Raw genomic sequence first — 8080 nt, forward strand, 5'->3', positions numbered from 1 at the left:
ATGAGGCTTGCTACACCAAGTTCAGAAATAGAAAAGGATGAAATTCAATCTTTCTCGGATTGGCTTCTAAGTGTAGGTGATAGATCAATCAATAATCAAGGTGATGGTAAATCAAACATAGACATACCTGAAGAATTTTTAATCTCTGAGTACACAGATCCTTTGAAAAAAATTGTGGAATGTATTTATCCAAAGTTACAAGAAAATTTCATTCAAGAAGATTTTTTCACAGATAAAGCAATATTGACTCCAACTTTAGAAGTTGTCGATCAATTGAATAGTTACATATGTTCAATCTTCCCGGGTGAGGCTATTACATACTTTAGTTCAGACTCAAAATTAGCTGATAATGGTAAGGTAGCTGGTGTAAGTGGTAGATCCCTCCCATGAGCCAAGTGCAAGAGAGATACATGGAAAATAGGGTAAATATGAGTGTTTGCTGGCAATTCCAATTCATAAGCTACTTTGCCAATTCTTCAAAGAATCTTATAGGGCCTAAAGAAGCACGGAGATAATTTTTCAAACTTTCACTTGGCAAGAGACTGTTGACGAAATGGCTGTACTTGTAACCACACAACATTACCCACAGCATACTCGATTTCTCTTTAATGCTTGTCAGCATAAGCCTTCATTCGGTCCTGAGCCTTGCGTAGATCATCCTTCAAAAGTTGAATCATTTCATCTCTAGTTTCAAGTTGATCTTCTAAGTCAGCTACAGGTATTTCTCCTTTCACATAAGGAAGTAGGGGAGGAGGATCTCTCCTATATACTAGTTTGAAAGGTGAACAGTTGGTTGACGTATGATGACCTGTATTGTATGAGTATTCTGCCTAATAAAGGAACTTGTGCTAAGACTTGGGTTGCTCGTGTGCAAAACATCATAGATAGGCTTCAAGACTGTGGTTGACCACTTTTATTTGACCATTTTTTTGAGGATGGTAAGCAGTACTCTTGCCAAAACGAGCTCATAAAGATAGGATCCTTGTCAGAGACAATTAAGTGAGATACCCTATATAGGCAGATAATTTCCTCACAGAAGACTGTGGTAACCTTCTTAGCAATGTAAGGATGTGAAAGAGCAAGAAAATGAGCATACTTACTTAAACGATCCACCATGACCAAAATAACATCAAACCCACCAGACTTTGGAAGACCTATGATAAAATCAATTGAGATGTCCTCCCAAATCTGAGAGGGTATCGGTAAGGGTTGAAGAAGGCTTGCTGGTGCCAGAGTTTGATACTTATTTTGTTGACAAGTGGCACAATGTCACACATATGCTTTCACATCTATTTTCATTACCGGCCAATAAAAATTCTCCGAGAGATGTTTAAATGTTTTAAGAAAACCGCCGTGTCCTCCGATAGTAGTAGAATGGGCTTCTGCTAGTAACTTTAGTTGTAACTGGGATGAATAGGGAATGACTACTCGGTGATCATAGAAAAGTTTTTGATTAACTAGATGGAATCTAGGATGGGATGTTGGGTCATTTTGCAAATCCTGCATTATTGCATTAGTGAATAGATCTAAGGCCAATTCAGAGGGGAGGTCATGTAGCTCAGGCGTGAAGGGGACTGCTAACTGAAAAAAATCTTCATGTTGCGGTCACCTTGATAATGCATAAGCACCCTTATTTTCCACTCCTGCTTTGTAGATAATAGTAAAATTTAATGGTAAAAGCTTGATAATCAATCTTTGTTGAGTGTTGGTGGTGATACATTATTGTAGTAAATATTGAAGACTGGTGTGATCTATTCTAACAAAGAAATGCCTCCCAAGAATGTAATGACGCCATTTTTGTACTGCCAGTACTAATGTAAGGAGTTCATGATCATAAGTAGACTTAAAGCAGTTAGAGAAAGAAAACCCTTTACTAAAGTAAGCAATGGGATGGTTGTTTTGCAATAATATAGCCCTAATCCCTTCGGTGGATGCATTGCATTCAACTGTAAATTCCTCTTCAAAATTGGGCAAGTGTAAAACAGATTCCGTCATCAATGCAAGTTTCAAGCGATTAAAGGCCTTTTGAGCTGGTTCAGACCACAAGAAGGCATCCTTCTTAGTCAACTCAGTAAGGGGTCGAGCAATAATCTCAAAATTCTTCACAAAACGTCGGTAATATCTAGCAAGGCCTAAAAACCCACGTAACTCCTTAACATTTTTTGGAATAAGCCATTCACATACCGCCTCTACCTTTTCAGCTTCTACCTCTACTCTTGGGGCAAAAATTTGGTGTCCTAAAAAAGGAACTCTTGGCCTCCCTATAAAGCATTTTTTTTAAATTGCCACAGAACACATTTTCCTATAGTATTTGCAAGACAGTGTGCATTTGATCCTGGTGTTGTTGGACGGAGGAACTATAGATCAAAATATCATCAAAAAATACCAATACAAATTTTCACAAATAAGGATAAAATAAATCATTCATAGTCGCTTAAAAAGTGGCTAAAGCATTAGTTAAGCTGAACGGCATGACTGTGAATTCGTAGTGCCTAAAGTGGGTTCAAAATGCCGTTTTGTAAATATCATCAGGTGACATCCTAATTTGGTGGTATCCAGATCATAGATCCAATTTGGAGAAATAAATTACCCCATGTAGCTCATCTAATAACTTATCAATATTAAGAATTAGATATTTGTCTAGAATTGTGATGCTATTTAATTTTTGATAATCTATACACAAACGCCATGATCCATCCTTCTTTGCAACTAACAAGACTGGGCTGGCAAATAGGCTGGAATTGGGCTAAATGAACCCTTTTTTTAGTAATTCTTCAACTTGCTTCTCAATCTCAGTTTTTTGATAATCAGGATACCTGTACAGTCATAAATTAGGAGGACTGGCCCCTGGTAGTAGGGTAATGGTATGTGAGTAATTTTTTAAATGGTGGCAAGTTTATGGGTTCTTCAAAAATAGATGGGAAAGCTGCAATTAATAGTTTTGGGTTGAAATATTGGAGAGATTTAGAGTCAGCGAAAGCTTTAATTTATTGCATTGAGTTAAGTTGAGCACCTCTAGTAGTATTAGGGACTCCTTACAGCTTATACCTCTTACCATTTTTCCAGAAAATCATAAAGAGTTGATTCCAATTGGCTTGCACTGTGTTAAGAGATGCTAGCCACTTAATACCAAGAACCAGATCAGCCCCCCTAGAGTGAAGGGGAAAAAATCTTCCTCAATGGTTAGAACTATCAGTTCTACTTCCACATTTTTACAGATTTGGTTGTAGCGCACAATACTACTGTCACCGATTTGAACTCCAAAAGTAAAAATAGATTGAGTAAGTAGATGAAGTTCTTAGATTAATGCATCAGAGATGAAATTGTGTGTGGACCCACTGTCTACTAATAATAACACTTGTTGAGATCCCAATCTTCCACTAAGTTTCATTATTGACCCAGAATTACTGCCCAAGATGGCGTTTAATGAAATTTCAGCTCCATGTGGTTCTATTTCTTTGAGTGTAGCGTCTTTGAGTGGAGGAATAAACTCTTTGCCTCTTCGGTGAACTCCATTAAAGAGAATGAACTCTTGCATTAGTGCCCAGGTCAAAATGGGTCCCCACAGTGGAAGCAAAGGCCCTTCTCTATCCTGTGCAAGTGCTCGGCATCCATGGAAGCTGGTCTGGCTAAGCTCAACGATGCATTATTGAATGAAGAAGACGTTGTTCAGTTTCTGTACGAGTCTAAAGATGCCACTGAAGCTTTTTGAGCCTGAGTCATCTGTTCTCTACGAAGGGAAAGGAAGAATTATATCGATTTTAGGTCTGTAGACTGTTCGGCTTGGACCCACGAGAGAGAAGCTTCCCTTCAAATTCTAGTGCCAGACTTATAGCTTGGTAAACACTCCTTGGTTTGTGAATACGTACATCTGCGCACAAGTCATCCTTCAGTCCGTTCAGAAAAACACTGAGTAGGTAATGCTCCGATCAATTCTTAACTCGTGATGATCATTTGGAAAATTCTGCTCTGTATTCCTACACGCTTCCTTCTTGTTTGATGCTGCACAGGAATTCATCAGGGTTTTGGTACTCAGGGGGTCCAAAATTCTCATGAAAAGCTTAAACTAGTTCATCCCAATAATGAAGCGTCTATTTATGGTTGATCCAAGCAAACAGATCGAGGGCGTCACCTTTCAGAGATAATGAAGCTACGTCTACTTTATCTTCTTCAGGTGTGCTATAATATTTGAAGAATTTTTCAGCCTTCAAAAACCAACCTCATGGATCACCTCCGCTAAATTTTAGGAATTGAATTTTTATGTGATGAAATCTACTACGTCTATGAGTTTCTTGCTCCTCTTCACTTTCATCTTCATAATAACGCCTGCGTGAGCCCTCTCGGGCATGTTTGCCTTTGTTAAGTGTAAAGGCTTCGAGTGCCTCTATTTTCTCTTTTAATAAATCAAGAGTTTCGAGTCTTGAGGCTATGGCAGCTAGATTTGAAACGATTGAGTCTTTATTTTCTGGGGAGTGATTGGATGAATTGTCAGGATGGTTGGTTTCTTGACCCGTATGAGTAGTAACCATGGCTCTGATGCCAAATTGATAGGGGCTCACAATAATTGGAAGAAATAATAAGAATAAATCTATTAAGATGATATAGAACAAGAATCTCATTCTATATTTTTCTTAATAGCTATGTTTAGGAGAATCTCTAAAGGGTTTGAAAGACTGTTTTATTAATTTTTTGATATCCTAGCTTCAAGGTTGCTAGTCATATTTATAATTTTAAATACAATCTAAAGTAAAATCAAGATAACTATTTAAGATAATGAATAAAATCTAGATAACTAAATAAAATTTCCTAAAATCTAAAATACTGAATAAAATCTAACTAGATAAAATCTGAATCTAAAGAGTTAAATAACTAAAGAAAATCTGAAGAAACATCTAAAACTAATTATCTAGTTATCTAAAATTAAAATACTAAATTAAATGAATTTAATCCTAATTTATCTTTTGCTTCTTTATTCTTAAATAAGTCTGAATTCTATCTGAAATCTTATTAGAAGCCTTGTATGCTGTAATTAAGACACTAGTTTACTGCCAAGCAAAAAGAGGAAAACATGAGAAAGCAAGTCAAAGAGGGGACATATGGATGAATTTTATGGGACTTGATAGGTATGGTAAGAAGAAAATTGCTATTTCTTTGGCTGATTTTTTTGTGTGGAAGCCGAGAAAGCTTCATTTTTGTGGATCTAAATTCAGAAGAAATGAAAGGATATGATGTGAAACTCAGAGGGAAGAGTACTCTTGGTTTTATTGTAGGGGAGTTGTGAAAGAAATCATTGTTTGTAGTTTTCTTGGAAAATGTAGACAAGGCTGATATGCTGGTTCAAAACAGCTTGTCTCAAGCCATCATGACAGGAAAACTTACAGACTCGCATGGAAGAGAAGTTGATGTGAACAACTCAATATTCGTGACATCTTTCCCAATTAACCAAAATAATAGCAAGCTGACCAGGGAATGTTCCAACTACTCCGAGGAAAGAATATTAAAAACGAAAGAAGGGGCAATCAAGTTAAAAATGGAGCAACTAGTTAGAGACATTAGGAGCCAAAGCCTAATTGTAGTTAGTAATTCTACTAAGAATATACCCAATCCCAATCTATTTCTGGTAAATAAAAGAAAATTGATTGGTGACAATGAGTTTCACAATCAACATCAAATTTCAGACACCACTAAGAGGGTTCACACAGCATTAAACTGGTTGTTGGATTTAAATCTTCCAGCCAAACAGAATGAAGTACAACATATGAATGGTGAAAATTATGAGCACATCTCCAATGTGAGCCAGAACCTCTAGCTGCAAAATTTGTATGATCAGGTCGATGAAACAATTGTTTTCCAACCTTATAATTTTGATGCACTTGCAGATAGGTTACTGAAAGTGATCAGAAGGAACTTTCACAAAATTCTTAGATCTAAGTGTGCACTACAGACTGAGTTAGGAGCCATGGAACAATTACTTACACTTGCATATGTCTTAGACAAGGACACAAAGGTGGAAGATTGGGTTGAGCAAGTTCTGAGTGGAGGATTTGCTGAAGTACAGAGAAGGTATAACCTTGGTGCTCATGTTGTTGTGAAACTTAGAACTTATCAGAATCAAGCTTCAGGTGCATACCTTCCCCCAAAAGTACTTATAGACTGATTACTTCCAGAATATGAGATCTTCTCCATGTGGATGAAAGTTTTATCATGTAGCAATAGTGGCATATAGCAGACCTAATTTAGCCTTAAAATCATTATATATGTATTTCGTCACCACCGCGTGTATAATAGGAGTATGCTGTATTGGATTTTGTTTATCTATGAAAGTATCTGTGTATAATATATGTATTCCATCACCAGCGCTTGTATTATTTATTATCCCTTCTTACTAAATTCACTCGTCTTCCGTCTTGTTCATAATCAGGGGTGAGTCTAGGCATTGATGAATGGGGGTTTAAATTGCAAACAGAACATTTTTGGCCAATAAAGAGACTTCTATTAAAAAACTGCAAACAAAACATGGAGTGGGGCGAGGAGTAAAATCTATTTTAAATTGTTTTACAGGTACACAAAATACTAAAGAGCTTGGCCCCCAATATGTGTGTGTGTGTGTGTGTGTGTTTGTCTGTCTTGACTCTATTATATATGATGCCATGTTTGAGTGGAAAAAGGGTTAGTATTAGATAAAATGGGCGAGCTAAAACTCACTTGTTAACAGGGAAAAAAATATAGGCGGGCTAAATTTACAAGACAGCCTAAGTTACTCTTTAGGTTGCCTATCCTAACTTGTAATATAGGTCCTTATGTATAACTTAAAAAAGAGCTTGTGAAGGAAGGTTATTATACACTGTGTATCAGCTTTCCTTGATTCCCTTCTATTTCTCGTTTGAGAAAAAAAACCTCATCTATTCTCATCTCCATTCTCTCACCTCTTTGCCTCGCTTGGCACTTTGCCTCATTGTAATGATCACTAAATTTGATAACAATTTAAGAACACATAATATACTAGATAATGGAATTATTGCCTCAAGTTCTCAACATTAGGTTCATATACCAACAAAATAATCACTAACATAAAACTACCATTACAATTGAGAAATTAACAAGAAATGAAGGTGACATCATAGTGCGGAAAAGGAAATTGCTCAGGCAGGATGAAGAAGGGAAAGCAAAAGGAAAGGGACCACAAAATTCTTCTCTCCTTTCCATTAGCTCTTACTCTTACTAAATTTGATGTTCCAATGAATGATTCCACTTGTACTGTCCACTCATTTTCCATGGTGCCAATTCCAAAAGTCTGCCTTCATGGTTCTACCACTATGATTCTCTCCTTTACCCACTATGTGTTTAAGGTGTCATTACCGAAGCAACCTTTAAATTTTCATTGTTTTACACTTATTTTTTGTTCTACAATTGAGCTTTTATGTCTACTGTAGGGTGTTTGTGTTAATATAATTTGGGTTTTCAACCCTGGTGTTTCCTATACTGCCATTCTCTCTTCTATAATTTGCTATTTTGCCTCTGCTTTCCTTACTACTTTGCCCAAGAACTAAAGTCATGCCATTATGGATGCACTAGCAATGACTTTAACTCTTGTAGTGGATATAAGTTTTGCTAAACAATTGCTTGACGTTAATGTTTTATGGGTTAATTGTTACAAGCCTAACAGAATAGGGAGTTTTCATAATCAAGAAATGGCAAAGAAAGCTAGAGAAGTGACTAGAACTTGAAAACAAGTTTATATCAGTAGAGGGCGCTCAAAAATGAAGTGACGTTTCAATTTTTTCAAATGTGCCATGTGGCTTATGTTACTAGCCCTTGGCATACGAGGGACATTGTTTGTGCTAAATATGAAACATCGCTCAAATAGGTCACGAGGCTAGTTGGGTAGAGTAATTGAAATGTCAGGCCCAACATATACAAAAGAGGCCAGCCCCGAAGCTCAATGAAGTCCGCAATACATAAACATGCCAAAATCCCGTCAGCTTCAAATATTAGACTGTTGGCATGAAGACACGATCCTAAGTGATGCCGAAATCTACGCCTAAGTAGTTTGGTGAAACGGGTTGATAGAGAGACCGTG

The 8080-nt window shown here is 36.8% G+C and overlaps 1 pseudogene; it reads left to right on the forward strand.

Moving 5' to 3' along the window:
- LOC129315633 (protein DWARF 53-LIKE-like) lies at positions 1 to 6157 on the forward strand (annotated as a pseudogene).
- The last annotated feature ends 1923 nt before the right edge of the window (positions 6158 to 8080 follow it).

Source organism: Prosopis cineraria, unplaced genomic scaffold, assembly GCF_029017545.1.
Source record: "Prosopis cineraria cultivar Desert tree isolate PC_DT_omini unplaced genomic scaffold, ASM2901754v1 PC7, whole genome shotgun sequence".
Classification (NCBI taxonomy): domain Eukaryota; kingdom Viridiplantae; phylum Streptophyta; class Magnoliopsida; order Fabales; family Fabaceae; genus Prosopis; species Prosopis cineraria.